Below are 18,460 nucleotides of genomic sequence, written 5' to 3'. Positions count from 1 at the left end.
ATCAGAGTGACTAGGAGTGGTCTTATTTTGATTAATTGTATTTCTTAAGAACAGTGGAAGATTGCAGTGAGCCTCAGAATAATCCTTACATCCAAAAAGTTTTGTGTTTTGAACTTCGGAGTAGAGCACCCGTCAAAAGACTCATCTCAGGGGTGACGAAAGATATTCAGGTTGAATACCTGAAGAAAATTCCTGGTGTGGTTGGTGCCCGTCGTCTGACCCGCTGGGTCAATGGAGAAAAATAATTAAGTCTGTCGGTCTGGTTGTTTTTTTGATGAAGAGCAAATACCTACACATGTGAAGCTTGGTTATATAAGATACGCCGTAAGAGCTTTCGTTCCCAAACCATTGCAGTGTAAGTATTGTAAAGGATTAGGCCATGTTTCAATTGTGTGCAGACGGACAGAGTATACTGAAGAACGGTGTGTAGAAGGACGACAGTGTTGCAATTGTGGTGGGGATCATGATCCTGAGTTCCTGGAGTGCCATGTAAGGGTGAAGGAGATTGAGGTGGCAAAAGTTTGAGCGGTCAATCGAATCTCCTATGCGATGGCAGTTAAAAGAATTGACAAAACAAGTGATGCTAGTGAAGATATGGTAGTGGACGCACCACAGCCTGTGGTAAATGTTTGCTGCCAGTCAAAAGACACCGTGTGTTAAAAAGGTGGATTTTGAGGAATTCATTCCCATAGTTATAAACTGTACAGCACAATCCTCAATGAAGTCTAAGAAACTTTGTGGCTGCGGCAGAAAAGTTTTTGGGACTTAAGTATTTTATCTGAAGACTTGCAAGGGGTACTGGCGCTGGAAGACCCTCCTCCCAGGTTTCCCTTAAGCCTGTGTAGAGATCAGATCTGTTTTATTTTTTCACAGATTAGTTGTTTAGTTTATTTTTTGGTCGTTTTTTTAGTGGTATTTTGTTCCATTTTTGGGAATCCTGTTTCCGTCCCGCACAGTAGGTGGTGGGATGCACATTAAATTGTGTGATCGCCAATATACCATAGAAAAAGATGATGCCTTCAGAAGGGGGGCCATGTACTCTGGTATCGAGTCCTCATCTCCTGACAATTTAAATGCATCTAGTTTTAGCCCGTAAAATCTATAATCAACTGTCAGAGACCATGTTCATTGGCAGGCTATATGAAAATGAACGCTGTTGTGTTGGTATGAGCATGCGAGGTACAGTATATTGTGGTTCATGTGAGAGTTAGGAGTGGGCAGTGAGCTCATCATCCTGGGACTGAGGCAGTCATGTCCTCTATAGAGTCCTTAACGCTCGATTACGTTCAATGTCCTGCAACATAAAGGTGACAATTTTACTATTGGGCATATACACTCACATCTAGTGTATGAGCAACAAGCTCAAAGGAAGCACACAAAAAAAGCATAGCCTGGGTATGGCGGGTAACATTAGCAAAAGGCTTGTGTGTAAACAGTTTCCCCCTCCTCACTGACCTTGTGACAGCGGTCCTGTCCCTGCCTATCATTATAGGGGTTGCATTCGATGTCGTGCAACATGACCATATAGGCTGAGGTCAGGTTGATGCCCAGGCCTCCAGCCTTCGTAGACATTAAGAACACAAAGATGTCCAGCTCTGTCTTGCACTGGCCAATCAAAATGAAATGATTCTACAAGAGGATCGGAGAGACTTGGGAGCTAAAGAATCGGTTTGCTCCCCCCCATTGACATAGAGATTTCAATTAATAAGAAATAATATTACAGTTTTTGTCAATTGCTAACAAGCGTCAGTCAATAGTGAAGCCACTTTTTCAAAACACTTCGGTCTACATTACCAACATTCATCTTGGCCAAAGTTAATCTCACCTCCAAAACTCAAACCACCAAAACAATTTATACATGTCTCAAAATAAGCTTGTTTGACCATAACACTGGAAACAATTCTAACTCAGAAAGCATACGTTGTCACTCATAACACACAGTGTGTTTTAGGTCAAACAGGGAGCATTACATACATTAACTTTTCTCTTTTAAGTTTGAATGATTTTTCACATAAATCAGTATTTCATTCTAGAATAAGAATAGCACCTTTTCACTTTATTGACTGTACTAAAGTATATGTAACAAGAATGATTCAGAAATGCAGCAATTTGCTTCAATATACCTTTTTTCTATATCTTTGCATATAGTAATTTACTTGTGAAAAATAAAAAGTTCAAACAAAAAACAAATTCCTGAAATTACAGGGCTGCAATAATAATGACAAAAAACAACAACATGTATAGTATAATCACCATTACTGTACAGTACTGTGAAGGTTCTAGTTCTCCCTCTCTCCTGCATTTGGGCACAAGTTCTCATCAACATCACATCTTATGTCTTTTCTGGCGATGCAGCTTGGAAATTATCTTCTGGAATGTCTAATCCAACCCTGGTAGTCTTCAGGAGAAGTGTCTCCACACCCCTCATTCATGGCATCCAGTAAGGACATCTGGTCATGTGGATGGTGGTCATAAACCTTCCACCTCCACGCAGAGAAAAACTCCTATGGGGTTTAGGAAGGGGGAGTATGGAGGCAGGAATAGTACTGGAATAGTACACATCCTGGGATGTGCAGCAAACCAGTCTGACTGCAGCAGAGCGGTGGAATGCCACATTATCCCACACAACAATGAAGGTAGGGGAGTTTCTTGCCCCTCTCTCCTCCGCTGGCACAAGTCGATTATGCAGGTCATCCAGAAAATAAATTAGCCTCTCTGTATTGTAGGGGCCAACGAGTGGTATGTGACACAGCAAACCATCATTGGACAGTGCTGCACACATTGTGATGTTAGCTCCTTTCTGGCCTGGGACATCCACGGTTGCTCTCTGTCCAATCACATTTCTTCCCTTGTGGCGTGTTTTTGCCAGATTGAATCCGGCTTTATCCACAAAGATGAATGTATGCGCAGTTTGCCTGACTTCCATCTCCATTACTCTCTAAAATACAGTAAATCCACAGTTTTACAGTACTTTACATTATGCATAGCTGGTATGTACCCTGTTTGGTTATTGAACAGACAACTTACCTGGACATATTGATACCGGAGTTCTTTCACACGTTCACTGTTTCATCCTTATTTTATGTTTCTCTAGGACTCTGGCAATTGTCATTGTGCTGACCGTATTCACATTCCCAAAAGTGATATTGTCTGCCAGCACTCTGTCCCAAATTTCTAGCAGTTTTATTGTCAACAATGGCAATTTCCTGCGCATCTGAAAATATTCTGCCTCTCCCTCCTGTGGGAGGCAACCCTTGGATCCTACTGAAAAACACAAAACAATCAATATATTTCAAAATGTCAGTACATGTAAAAATGTGAACATACTGTATCGTATTGTAATATGTAGTTCAATTATCATTGAAGGATGCACATCTCACCTGTTGTTTTGCCGGAAAATTCCTACTATTGATGCAACTGTTGAATGCTGCAGATTTGGTTGCACCTTAAACCTGCCTCTCTCAGAGAGACCATGGTTTACAACATGGTCAATAATTGTGGCCCTTATCTCATCAGAGACCACCACTCTTGGTCTTCCTCTCCGTTGTCCTCCACGCATTCTCCCTCTCCCTGCCACTCTTCTTTCCCCACCAACCTGTCTTCCTTGATCCATGTTTCCGAACTAAATCATTCCGAAGCCATTCTCTTTTGTCTGTTTGGTAACGAGACTAAAAACAGGACACTTGGGTAGGCTTTCAGCTGAAACTGCAATCAGGTGGGTTTAGAATGATTAAATATTCTGCTGAGATGTTCTATATGTTTCAATCTGGTTACTGCAGAAATGCACGACATTTGCCATCATTCTGTTTTGAATGTGTTTTTAACAGTTTTGGAAACGGTGTGTTAGCATTTGAAAACGTGCTGCAAATATATAGTTTTGCAGGTGGTGGAGTATGAATGAAAAAAGAGTTCATGGATTTCAGAGAATGTGGTCATTGAATGCATTTTGTGTGAAAGCAATGAAAAATTATTCACAGATTGTACCACATACACTTCTGTTTCGCTGACTGTGTGAAGAGTTTTGACAATGTGACTTCAGTTTTGACCAATGCATGTTAGCAAATTTTAAAAACTAAGAATTTTTCAAAAATTGCGATGAACAGTTAATGTCCAGATTAATGTCCAGAGTCCCTGCCTGTGACCATTTTCAGTCCAAACTACTTATCAATCAATTCCTAAAAGGCAAAAGCCTTTTATATCCTATTAGGGGGAAAGTTAACAGCTCAATGAAACATAACTCATTTGATAGATTGTTTCTACACATGTACAGCCTCTGCTATAGGCACTCAATGAAAAGCATAGTAAGGTAAGTCTGGTAAAAAATGATTTGCCTTGCGAGATGTAGGGACAGAGTACAACGCCCTGATTCATCAGACAATTCCTACCTGTCAAGACATGGGTGTTGACCCATCCAATCGAATGTAGCGATGCTTCACGTGCTTCAGGAACATCTCCTAGAATGTCCAGCATCATGGTGAACTGGCTGAAAAGCACCACTCTATCCCCCTGAAAGAGGAACACAGTCACTGTGATTAATGACTACAGGACTGGAGGGATCAGAGAGAAATGTGGTTGACTGCATGTTAGAAGAGGAAAAGCCAAGGAAAGAGTGATTGTAATTGAGAGCAGGGAAGAGATGGAGTGTCTGACAAAGGTAGAGGAACGGGGAATAAAAGGGTGACTGGTTTTATGGGGGGGGAGAAGAAACCCCCGGGGAGGGCGATGGAGAAGGCTATAGCTGGTTCATTACGGGTGAGGTATACAAGTGCATAATAAAGAAGCTGTCTCCATTTGTTCAACTTCCACTTTCACTGTAGCTTTCTTACCTTGTTTTTGAGAGGTCAGAAGCTGTGTGAGCAGACTGAGTTTTCCTGAGTCCAGGAGCATGTCTGTGTTCAGCTGATAGTCTTGTACGGACGGGTACTGCAGAGCCGGTGCAGCTCAAACTCTGTCATGACGTCCATATCCTCCTTGATCAGCACTGGGTCTGCGTCACGGTGGGTCGGGTCAAGAGTCAAAGCAATTACAGACTGACCAAAACACACTGTAACACCCTTAGCTTCCAGAAGCCCCATCAACAGCAGTTGCTGTAGTGGTAACAGTAGACGAAACAGCAGTAGCTTTCATATTAGTGGTAGTGGAGGTAGAACTGCCAATAGCAGTTACAAACTCATTCAATAACTGTAATTCTCTTAAAACAGGTAAGTGTTCAGGTCTGACCTTGAGCATGAGTCGACTCATAGCAGTCAGTTTAGTAGTGGTAAAATGCTACCGGTGCAGCAGTGGATGATTGACCATCTTTTTCAACTGTTTTAATTTATTTCACCTTTATTTAACCAGGTAGGCTAGTTGAGAACAAGTTCTCATTTACAACTGCGACCTGGCCAAGATAAAGCAAAGCACTGCGACACAAACAACAACACAGAGTTACACATGGAATAAACAAACATAGTCAATAAAATACAATAGAAGAAGTCTATATACAGTGTGTGCAAATGAGGTAGGATAAGGGAGGTAAGGCAATGAATAGGCCATAGTGGCTAAATAATTACAATATAGCAATTAAACACTGGAGTGATACATGTGCAGAAGATGAGTGTATCATCCCATTGGTCAGTTCTCTCTCTGAGGACACATGGACACATGCTATGGTCTTAAATCAGTTAATCTGTGCATCTTAAAATTAAACTTGTTTTGCTTTTTAGTATTCCCTTATGTATATTATCACTTTTCAAATGACCAAGATACCTTTCTCTCAATATTCCTCTCCATAACATACTCTCTCCATTGGTGGATCCCTACAGCTTCTGTATCAGGGTGTTGTAGACCTGCTGCTTCTTGTCACTCATGGCACAGAATGTTGGTCATACACTACACAACTTCTAAAATCTTAACAACTTGGACATGCTCACATTTCCTGATTTCCTTGTCCCAAATGTTTCATTCCATCCATCCTCAACCCCAGGACGTGGGTGCTCACAATACACAACGATTCCCTAGTTGATCCTGCCATGCTTTTCTCGGTTGTCGTAGGGGGGGGAAATGCTGACGTAAACAGTGAGCTGCTTAATTAGTGTGCAAATTCTCAGGTGCAGAAACATCAAAAAGAGACAGAGGTGCAAAATATGGACTTAATATGAAATTATCTTTTTGTTTTCTCTCATGGTAGGACACAGATCTTATATTGGTGGAGTTTGTTTTGCATGGCCTGGTGGCCCAGGTGGGTGGAGATTTCACTTAAGGACCATGGTCTAAAATGCGCAAATTCCACCCATCTCAAATCAAATCAAATTTTATTTGCCACATACACATGGTTAGCAGATGTTAATGCGAGTGTAGCGAAATACTTGTGCTTCTAGTTCCAACAATGCAGTAATAACCAAAGAGTAATCTAACCTAACAATTCCACAACTACTACCTTATACACACAAGTGTAAAGGGATAAAGAATATGTACATAAAGATATATGAATAAGTGATGGTACAAAACCGCATAGGCAAGATGCAGTAGATGGTATCGAGTACAGTATATACATATGAGATGAGTAATGTAGGGTATGTAAACATAAAAGTGACATAGTTTAAAGTGGCTAGTGATACATGTATTACATAAAGATGGCAAGATGCAGTAGATGATATAGAGTACAGTATATACATATACATTATATTAAGTGGCATTGTTTAAAGTGGCAAGTGATACATTTTTTATCAATTCCCATCAATTTCCATTATTAAAGTGAGCTGGAGTTGAGTCAGTATGTTGGCAGCAGCCACTCAATGTTAGTGGTGGCTGTTTAACAGTCTGATGGCCTTGAGATAGAAGCTGTTTTTCAGTCTCTCGGTCCCTGCTTTGATGCACCTGTACTGACCTCGCCTTCTGGATGATAGCGGGGTGAACAGGCAGTGGCTCAGGTGGTTGTTGTCCTTGATGATCTTTATGGCCTTCCTGTGACATCGGGTGGTGTAGGTGTCCTGGAGGGCAGGTAGTTTGCCCCCGGTGATGCGTTGTGCAGATCTCACTACCCTCTGGAGAGCCTTACGGTTGTGGGCGGAGCAGTTGCCGTACCAGGCGGTGATACAGCCCAACAGGATGCTCTCGATTGTGCATCTGTAGAAGTTTGTGAGTGCTTTTGGTGACAAGCCGAATTTCTTCAGCCTCCTGAGGTTGAAGAGGTGCTGCTGCGCCTTCTTCACAACGCTGTCTGTGTGGGTAGACCAATTCAGTTTGTCCGTGATGTGTACGCCGAGGAACTTAAAACTTACTACCCTCTCCACTACTGTCCCGTCGATGTGGATAGGGGGGTGCTCCCCCTGCTGTTTCCTGAAGTCCACAATCATCTCCTTTGTTTTGTTGACGTTGAGTGTGAGGTTATTTTCCTGACACCACACTCCGAAGGCCCTCACCTCCTCCCTGTAGGCCGTCTCGTCGTTGTTGGTAATCAAGCCTACCACTGTAGTGTCGTCCGCAAACTTGATGATTGAGTTGGAGGCGTGCATGGCCACGCAGTCGTGGGTGAACAGGGAGTACAGGAGAGGGCTCAGAACGCACGCTTGTGGGGTCCCAGTGTTGAGGATCAGCGGGGTGGAGATGTTGTTACCTACCCTCACCACCTAGGGGCGGCCCGTCAGGAAGTCCAGTACCCAGTTGCACAGGGCGGGGTCGAGACCCAGGGTCTCGAGCTTGATGACGAGTTTGGAGGGTACTATGGTGTTAAATGCTGAGCTATAGTCGATGAACAGCATTCTCACATAGGTATTCCTCTTGTCCAGATGGGTTAGGGCAGTGTGCAGTGTGGTTGCGGGGCACCGCGGGACATGTAAAACAAACTCACCCATTGAAAAGGAAGCAGCGTTCTCTCCACAGCTCCACTAATCTGTCTTCCGTTACCTTGGTCCACATGGTGTGTGTTGTTGTTGATTTCCTCTTCGCCATCATTGTTTTGGTCTCACATGCTGAGTGCTCATTGGCAGCAGTCTTTGCCCAATCGCGTCGTAGCAGTGCTCATTCCACAAGCTGCACAACCCAAATTTCTGACATGTGAGAAAACTATCAGGACATCCGACAGGGGTCTGGAGAACGGAACAGCCATCATCATGGCGTCTTTGACCCGCTCGAACTATGCGAGTCCAGACGTACTGATCCTAGCCCAAGTTCATAGGATTTCACACTGATCATGAACATTCATATAGTGAGCATCATACGATATCACAGTCCCAAATCATGCCATAACCATATCAGGTAATGAGTTTAGACCAAGCCGGTCCGTACCTCACTCTTAACACGTCTGAGGATGAAGGGTTTCATGATAAGTTTGGCATAAGCGATCCTCTCCATCTCAAAGCTGCTCTGCTCCTCTGAACATTTCTGACAGGAAATAAAGATTGTTGGATGAGTCAAACTTGCTGCGTATTAAGCTGAATATTTTGGAGTGATCCCATAGCATGTGTTCTAGCCTCACCATGACAAACATGTTGGCAAGCTGTGCAGTGCTGCTGGAGAACATATTGGGCATGATGAAGTTGAGCAGTGACATGAGCTCCAGGAGGTTGTTCTGCACTGGGGTCCACGTCAGCAGCAGATGCTACTTGGCCTGAGATCAAATCAAAATCAAATCTGATTAGACTTATATCGTGCATACCATACAGCATTTTACAAAAGGTGTCAGAATACACTGCAGTGAAAAGGAAGACAGTGGGGTGACTCACAGGAGATAAACAAGACATTGTTCAGGCAGGAAGAGGAACTGTTTAGAGGCTAAGGTAAACACCATTAAAATGATGGGCCTCCCGAGTGGTGCAGCGGTCTAAGACACTGCAACGCAGTGCTAAAGGCGTCACTACAGACCCGGGTTTGATCACAGGCTGTGTCGCGGATATGGAAGGCAGACGGGAGGAGATGAGATCAGGTGGGAGTCGGACCATTCTAGACAATGAGAAGGCAGATACGCATGTGAACAAGAGGCCATACAGATAGATAGATATGACTCATCTTTGTATCTGTGCCATTATAGCATCTGTGACAGCATGGGCACACTAATAAAGCAGCTCACTGTTTACGTCAGCATTCCCCCCCCCTACGACAACCGAGAAAAGCATGGCAGGATCAACTAGGGAATCGTTGTGTATTGTGAGCATCCACGTCCTGGGGTTGAGGATGGACGGAATGAAACATTTGGGACAAGGAAATCAGGAAATGTGAGCACGTCCAAGTTGTTAAGATTTTAGAAGTTGAGGCTATCTCCATTTTAAAATAGTACATTTCCTTCTTCTTCATTGGCTGATTGCTCCCAACTCATAGGAATCCCCACCCAGTTGACTATTTTAAAATGGTGGAAGACCTCAATGCCAAAACATATTATATCTCTCTCTCTCTCATCAGTGCATTCGTAACAACCTAACCATTATGAAACGTCTATTCAATCAAATAAGCCTCACGTAGCATATTAGCAATTCAATGTTTTGTTGACCAATTTCGACACTCTCTCATTGACCCCCATTCAAAAATTCCTCGCTTTGTGGGTTTATTTTCACGGAGAGATTTTGGGCATTGTAAAACCTATCACTTCGCCTCTTTCTCTCTGCTGTTTCAACCAAGGTGACCAATGAAAGCCCTCCCTCCCCCGGTGCCTCCAGCAATGTTCTGATGTTGATGGCCAAGAGGTGGCGGTAGAGCAGCGAAGCTCATGTTCTTCAGCTCATGCTCGGCGTTCTGAGCTTTCGGGACAGGCTGCGGTCATTGCCAATAGTCAGAGCGTAGCTGGCAGCAGACACACAGCAGCTCAAGGAGCCACACAAGGTTCCCACAAGTAGTCTGTGAGGCATGGCAACCACTTGACTACCATGAATAATGAATGAGTCACAGGTTCAGCTTACAAAGACCTTTTCAGGTTCAGTCAAACGCTGAATATATTATCATTATTGGAGTGTTAGCAGAAGCCTGGCTGGGGTGACTTACACGGCTGATGGTTTTACAAGATCTCCACTAATTCCCCTGGATATTTCCAGAGGCACTTAGGCTAAGTGTCTCGCTCAGAAGACACACAGCAGTTAGCTAACACAGTAGGATGTGAACCTGTAGTCTACTAGACTCGAGTTTACTTCTGTGTATAGTCATTCTTGCATAACCATCATTCTTCGATTTTGGACTTACAGGAAATTATTATGTTGTAGTCGACACATTTGTGGAGAATATCATATCGAAGGAAGCTGCGATCCTCCACAGACCCTAAACACACACACAATATAAATAGGACAATCTAAACTGAATCTATATTTGGTAATCCTTTCACTTCTGGTGACTTAAACCAACAGGTTGAAATCTGTATAATCAAATCAATGTTAAGCCTTAACCATGATGGCTACAGTATGATGTGTCCCACCATTCAGAATGAACAGATGAGTCACTCACCATAGTACACCAGAGAAGCAAAGTCTGTTAAAAACGAGGACTGGCACAATTACCATATAACCGACGATTATGGATGAAGACCGAACTAACAGCTGATTGAAGACGGGACAGCCGGGCATTCATGCAGTTGACTCTGTTTCCATGGTAACGTGGAATCTTTACAATGTGACGTAACTTTGTTGTTCCTTGCTTTAACAAGAAAACAGAAAAGAGATGGCCTGGATGGTCTTCCCCCAAACCCTGCCAACAGAAGACAGGTGGTGGTTCATTACAAACACTAATTTACAGAGACTGGATTGGCACAACAAAGAGAGCCCCGCTTCCCAATCACATTAACACAGGATTTCATCTGTTGTCATGCCATGTGTGCCGAGTCTCAGAGGAGCTGAAATAAACTGTTGGAGACTGGTCAGGAATAACAACTCACCATTTCATCAGTAAGGATTCCACTCAGGTTGTTCTGGTATAGCAGAGTCAGCCAATTTTGACCAATTAGCTGATAAGGCTTCAACTGGAACCTGGAGAGGTCAAAGTAACAGAAGGATGTGTGTGTGCGTTCAAAACTGCCTATGTACATCAAATCAAATCAAATCGTATTCGTCACATACACGTGTTTAGCAGATGTTATTGAGGGTGTAGCAAAATGCTTGTGTTTCTAGCTCCAACAGTGGAGTTATATCTAACAATTTCACAACATACAGTGGGGCAAAAAAGTATTTAGTCAGCCACCAATTGTGCAAGTTCTCCCACTTAAAAAGATGAGAGAGGCCTGTAATTTTCATCATAGGTACACTTCAACTATGACAGACAAAATTAGAAAAAAAATCCAGAAAATCACATTGTAGGATTTGTAATTAATTAATTAGCAAATTATGGTGGAAAATAAGTATTTGGTCACCTACAAACAAGCAAGATTTCTGGCTCTCACAGACCTGTAACTTCTTCTTTAAGAGGCTCCTCTGTCCTCCACTCGTTACCTGTATTAATGGCACCTGTTTGAACTTGTTATCAATATAAAAGACACCTGTTCACAACCTCAAACAGTCACACTCCAAACTCCACTATGGCCAAGACCAAAGAGCTGTCAAAGGACACCAGAAACAAAATTGTAGACCTGCACTAGGCTGGGAAGACTGAATCTGCAATAGATAAGCAGCTTGGTTTGAAGAAATCAACTGTGGGAGCAATTATTAGGAAATGGAAGACATACAAGACCACTGATAATCTCCCTCGATCTGGGGCTCCACGCAAGATCTCACCCCGTGGGGTCAAAATGATCACAAGAACGGTGAGCAAAAATCCCAGAACCACACGGGGGGACCTAGTGAATGACCTGCAGAGAGCTGGGACCAAAGTAACAAAGCCTACCATCAGTAACACACTACGCTGCCAGGGACTCAAATCCTGCAGTGCCAGACGTGTCCCCCTGCTTAAGCCAGTACATGTCCAGGCCCGTCTGAAGTTTGCTAGAGAGCATTTGGATGATCCAGAAGAAGATTGGGAGAATGTCATATGGTCAGATGAAACCAAAATAGAACTTTTTGGTAAAAACTCAACACGTCGTGTTTGGAGGACAAAGAATGCTGAGTTGCATCCAAAGAACACCATACCTACTGTGAAGCATGGGGGTGGAAACATCATGCTTTGGGGCTGTTTTTCTGCAAAGGGACCAGGACGACTGATCCGTGTAAAGGAAAGAATGAATGGGGCCATGTATCGTGAGATTTTGAGTGAAAACCTCCTTCCATCAGCAAGGGCATTGAAGATGAAACGTGGCTGGGTCTTTCAGCATGACAATGATCCCAAACACACCGCCCGGGCAACGAAGGAGTGGCTTCGTAAGAAGCATTTCAAGGTCCTGGAGTGGCCTAGCCAGTCTCCAGATCTCAACCCCATAGAAAATCTTTGGAGGAAGTTGAAAGTCCGTGTTGCCCAGCAACAGCCCCAAAACATCACTGCTCTAGAGAAGATCTGCATGGAGGAATGGGCCAAAATACCAGCAACAGTGTGTGAAAACCTTGTGAAGACTTACAGAAAACGTTTGACCTCTGTCATTGCCAACAAAGGGTATATAACAAAGTATTGAGAGAAACTTTTGTTATTGACCAAATACTTATTTTCCACCATATTTTGCAAATAAATTCATAAAAAATCCTACAATGTGATTTTCTGGATTTCTTTTTCTCATTTTGTCTGTCATAGTTGAAGTGTACCTATGATGAAAATTACAGGCCTCTCTCATCTTTTTAAGTGGGAGAACTTGCACAATTGGTGGCTGACTAAATACTTTTTTGCCCCACTTTATACCCGATACACACAAATCTAAGTAAAGGAATGGAAGTAAGAATAGTTATTTCCGACAGTATGTAATAACACAAAAAATGTTCTGGGCTAACAATGTAAGGAATAATACAGAGGGCGCCATTATCAATTATTTACATGTATTAGATTGTGTTTGTCTACGAAAATCATTCTACATAAATACCTGAATGTGTATGTCAGTGAGATGAGTATAAAAACAGCAGCTAAACCCACTTGCTGTTGAGGATCTCAGGCTGTTTCTGGAAGCCCTTGTCCCTCTCCACCACTTGAGTCACGTCCTGCATCATCTTGTTGGTGATGTTCTCACACTTGGTCAAGAGGCTGCGCGCCACGTCCTGTTCCCTCAGGACCACACAACAGCCCTGCACCAGGTCAGTGGAGAGGCCGTTCCCTCTGTCGAGAACAGCCACCTGAGGGTACACACACACTTTAGACCAATTAGCTAGTAAGGCTTCAACTGTAACTTGGAGAGGTCATAGTAACATAGGGAATTCAGTAATGTATCACGATGAAAAGAAAACTGTGTGTGGGTTCATACAGGTTTTTTGTGCCACTCACCAGATTCTCCCACTCGTTAAATGGGCGCAGCTCGACAATCCTCCGGGCCTTCTTCACAGAGCAGCCAGAGATGAGAGACAGCTCAACCGGCGATGCCTCCTGGAAAAAACAGAGGATCTGTCCCTTCACATTAGACCCTGTTCCAACCTCCTGATCTGAACCTGAGGCATCCAAGTTCCATCTCCATGCCCTCAGCAGACACATCAAAGTCATCACTGGCCTTGTCCTCAGAGCTGGTGCCTGGATCTGGAATCACCTTCCTCCTTTTGTCTGCTCCTTCGGTCAGCCTATTGAAGGTCTTAATTATGCTCCCATTGGTAGGCTTGTGAGGTAGTGATGGGGGATGACCAGGGGGTTTGGCTGCTTGGGCTGCCTGGCATGCTGAGGTTTAGGGGGGAAAACTAGCTGATGATGATGCCTGGGTGTCCTCTTGACTGGACCTCTCTAAGAAAGGAAAAATAATCAGTCTACAGGACCTGGGAGGGAATTTGGGCTACCTATTGCCTCAAATACTTTTTCTCAAATAAATAAAATTGATGCTATTCTTTTAACACAGGAAACTATAGGGCTACAAGACAGCAAAGGATTTAACTAGTTACCTAAAATAATGTAAATGTTTTTGTTTTGTATAAACAGACACACACACATGCAACATGAAACACAAAACTCTCACCCTCCTCTGAAAACTTGCACAGTGCTTATAGGATTTCCTCAAAATGTCAACCATGCTCCAGAAGTGGTTCTCTAAGCTCTTGTGTGCATGCAAGATAAGACAAATAGATACAGTTGTAAACCAAAACCACACATTTTTTGTCAAAAGAATTATTAATATGCAGCTCCCACATTTCAAACAATTTTGGTTCACATTTGCCAACATTTAGGGCATTGATGAATGTGTTGTGGAACTGCAGTGACAGAGAACACAGGCACTGTAGAGAGGGATTCTACATCCTTAGTCTGTAGAACGAGGAACTTAGTCTGCAGCTCTTCCAGCTGGGCTCTGGACCCTCGTCCTCAGAAACATCTGTTTGGTTGGACAAAAACACACTGGCGCGTGAAGTCCGAAGGCAGACAGGCCAATAAGAGTGTGAGCTCCTCCCCACGCAAGCCTACCCCTCTGTACTGGAGATGACAAATAACAAATGAACAAGCAAGGTGGCAGTATATCATCTTGGTCAGGGAAATAAACTGCTAACCTCAAGGTCAAAACTCCAGGTGGGGCACAGGGCTCTTGTGCCCTTGAGCGCAGCACTTTAGCCAAATTACTTCAGTAAATCTCTAGCTCAACACAGATGACTCACACGTCAGGTGTAAACTGAGTATGCACCCTCACCCTGGTTTGGGGGTGTCATGGAGGCTGGAGGAGGTATTGGACTGCAGTCAGGTGGACTCTAGGACCGGGACGATACCAGTATTGCAATATTTTTTCAAACGCACAAATGTGTCACTGGATGACAACATGATGAGTGTTTCCAGCATTAGGGCTGTTTTCCTAAAGAAGTTAAATCTGCTTTGTGTTTTGTTTCCTTGCCTCGATACTAACAAGTATTGCGATACCGGTATTGTCCCGGCCCTAGTGGACTCACAACTAAATCTTCCTGGAGGGCTGGTTTCTTGCTGGAGTTGGATGCCCCACTCTCCTGGGAGCTGTTACACACCTCTAGTCTCCTCTTACGGGCTGGGTCTAAAACAGGACATTAAGGGGGGCATATTAACACACCATGAACATCACCACACTGTCTCTAGTTTGTGTTGCTGGGAATAGAAACCCCAGAGATGAATTGCACTTAATTGCACTTATCTCAGTTAAACATATCTTTCATATTCACGTTTCACTAACTCATTGAATTCCATGTCACAGAGCAGGCCACAGAACATGACACAGCAGATCCCATCCTATTCCATAGTATTGATTTTTTTTAAACATGAGAGCTTTGGTAAAATTGTCCTCAAAATCTTGAATAGTGTGTGTACAGTATGTGTGTAATGTGTTTGGCATCAGATCCCCCTAATCACTTGTACATGCCTTGTGTTGAAGGTATGCTGCAGATAAGAGGGCTGATTTCCTCTGCCCTGTGTAAACCTAGAGTGGTGAGGTTGGATCTACAGTATTTAGATGAGTTTGGTGACTAACTTACCTCCCAACAACATCATGGATGACCCAGATATCTCCTCATCTGATTTAGAGTCTAGTACCACACTGTTCATGCCTCTCATTGAGCCAGGCCCTGGGGGACATTGGGTCTCTGAGGTCTCCAGGACAACAGTCTCTGCAAGTGAAAAATGTCAAAGAAAAAGACTCAACACACAAGTGCCTATTGTGAGAGCATGTTGACTGTTTTGGATAATGCCTTATTTTGCTATGGTCAGAGTTTATGTAAGGGTTACATTTTTCCAAACGTGTCTTGGTTTACATCCCAGTAAGTGTCAATACTGGGTCTGGTATCAGGCACTACAGGGACCACCCTTTCCAACCCCAAAATATAACTTTCTTCGATAAGTGTTACGTCTATGTCAGGGTTTCCCAAATGCGGTCCTGGAGCCTCCACTGGATGCAAGTTTAGTTTTTTTGCCCTAGTACTACACAGCTGACTTAAATAACCAACTCATCATCAAGCTTTGATTATTTGAATCAGCTGTGTAGTGCTAGGGCAAATACACCAACGTGTTGTTCGAGCTAAACAAGCAATATCGTGAAATCAAACAAGCCGGCAAACATGACCGTTCGTTGTCAGCAAGAATCACAACCTACCTAGCTAATGGATCTTTCACCAGACAGGATTTCAAACGTTGTTATTTTGTTTTAGATTGATGCTGATTAACTAACGTTAGCTACCTAGCTTGCATTCCGTACATTGAGATAGAGATTACCCTGCTAATGTCGACACTAACTACTGTACGTGAATTAGTCTACCTCTGACCTACAATAGTAAGATAGCTAGCTACATCCTTGCCATCAGGCGTCCTCTTTACTGATTACATACACATATGTAGAACGCTTAGTTACATTAATTGCAGATAGCTAGCTACAACTTTGTTTCCGCTGAATTACAAAAACAGCACGTGGTCAGACAGACCAGCCAATCAGAGACAAGTGCGCATTGCGATCTCGTGCAAAAAAAATAATATTTAAAGGGATAACACTCAGTAGGTGACACATGAATTACATTTTATTGAGCACCTTGGACAGCTCCAATAATTTCAAAGATTTGGAGTCACTGGTGCATAGGTGCTTTTTCTAAACTGGAGATGCCTTCTCTGACATAATTAAATTCATGTTATTAACCAAGTACTGTAAAATGATCCCTATAATAGTCTATTTTAACCACATAGCCTAAACAGGCTGTCAGAATTCAGATCATTCGGGATTCAGAAAATACAAGATACAGTTTGAGAGAACAATGATGTTGGATGTTTCAAACATACACATACACATTCTATAATAATGTGTGGTTGCAGCAGTACCCAATACGTGTGGATGATTGGGTTCAGGCTTTGCTTTATGGCTCCCCAGATGCTCAATTTCGAGCAGTTGCCTATATTTCCTCCAGGTGACATAACTCCTCCACTCCATTAATAACACCGCTACCAGCGAACACATCAATCTGAGGATTGAGACGGCTGCCCCCAGTCTGGCTGGAATGCAAGTCACATGGTCTGTGAATGTAACCAAGATTAACAGGCACAGACCATGTGAATGAAATTGCTATCTCCAACATCTTGAGTGGCTCAATCAGCACATCAGCTACGCATTGGCTACTATCGATTGATAAAATAATAAAACATGGTTTTGAGCGATACAAGGAAGAGTAACTGCTGCTGTAATTGTAACTAATCTGGACTAAGCAACTAGTCAACCATTTCACTTTCAATGTACAAGAGTAGGCTACAATATTAGCCCTAGTAACCTACACTTGATCAATTGAGAGGTTTGGTTGATGAAACAACCCACTGGGCAAAAAAATTGTTGAATCAGCATTGGTTCCACGTCATTTCAACAAAACAAATATATGTGATGACTTGAATCAAGTGAAAAACTGATTGGATTTGCAAAAAGTCATCGATGTAAGGGAATTTCGTATTTTTTCACTCAACTTTTAACCTAAATCCAATAACATGGTGAAATGTTTTGTTGATTTCACGTTGAATTCACGTTAGTCGACAACTCAACCAAATGTAAATCAAAACGAGGCTTGTGCTTATCCTATCCAAGGGGTGAGGCTACATTTCTGGGCTCCCAAACGTGTCCAAGTGCAAGTCTTGGCAGCAGTTGATTTTTCGTAGATAATGAGAGAGATAACAACACAATCTAGCATTTAATTCGCTAAAAACACATACTGATATGTTTTTCCAATGGTGCTGACGTTGCACATTTACCATCACCATTTGTATCTATAACGCGCTTTCGACGACGGTAGCTAGTGCGGCAGCCAGTGAAGAAGCCAGTGAGCCCATTCAAACCTACCACCGCCAAAAAGACTTGGTGGCCTATCTGTATCAGTATTCTAAACTACATCAAATGGACAAAACATGTTTTCATTATTATTATCTCTTACATTCGATACCAGCCTAAAGTAGTGCATGCTGATAAAAGGCATAGCAGATTTTTGATCAGAAGAATATTGGATGATGGGAAAACTCCTGAACAAGATATGCTATATTTTAGGCTATGTGTTTGTATTGCTTTACATTACGTTCGTTGTTATTTAATGACTGCAATGGATATAAGAGTGCATTTTCAATGTAATCCACGTTTTTATTTACATAGATGTACACTCTTATAAATTGATAAGTCAAAACATCACACAATATGAGTTGATTTTGCACGTTTGATTTTGTGTAAACGGTAGGCTACCCCACTGGTATTTTACAGTGAACATCAGAGTGAACATCATTGAGAGCTCCCATGTATAGCAGTACGCCTAGGTTATGAGCATATGTAATATGCCCTCAATGATTTTTCCCCTTATCTTGATGTTCATACTTGAACAGTCTCACCTGTAAGACATTGTTTTTCTCTACTGACATGCTACTTTCCTTGAATGAATATTCGAAAAAATGTTGCAACCTTTTCAATGACGTCAAGACGGTTGTTTTGGTCCTGTCTATCCAATTGGAGCCATCACTTACATTCTACAGGAGCCGAAATGGGTCTAATCTTGCTCGGTAGCTG

At 42.7% G+C, this 18,460-nt stretch overlaps 1 long non-coding RNA gene and 1 pseudogene across 1 annotated transcript; both read right to left on the bottom strand.

Moving 5' to 3' along the window:
• Nucleotides 1-1,258: 1,258 nt before the first annotated feature.
• On the bottom strand, nucleotides 1,259-16,327 carry LOC120025596 (annotated as a pseudogene).
• Nucleotides 2,143-3,702, bottom strand: LOC120026374. The gene is made up of 3 exons (XR_005473084.1): nucleotides 3,381-3,702; nucleotides 3,028-3,264; nucleotides 2,143-2,938 (listed from the first exon to the last, which is right to left on the bottom strand). It is a non-coding gene; the product is annotated as an uncharacterized LOC120026374 (long non-coding RNA).
• Nucleotides 16,328-18,460: the final 2,133 nt, after the last annotated feature.

The sequence above is a fragment of the Salvelinus namaycush genome, chromosome 31, assembly GCF_016432855.1.
Source record: "Salvelinus namaycush isolate Seneca chromosome 31, SaNama_1.0, whole genome shotgun sequence".
Taxonomy (NCBI): domain Eukaryota; kingdom Metazoa; phylum Chordata; class Actinopteri; order Salmoniformes; family Salmonidae; genus Salvelinus; species Salvelinus namaycush.
The sequence above is the reverse complement of the archived record's forward strand: the minus strand, read 5'-3'. Positions and strand labels throughout refer to the sequence as shown.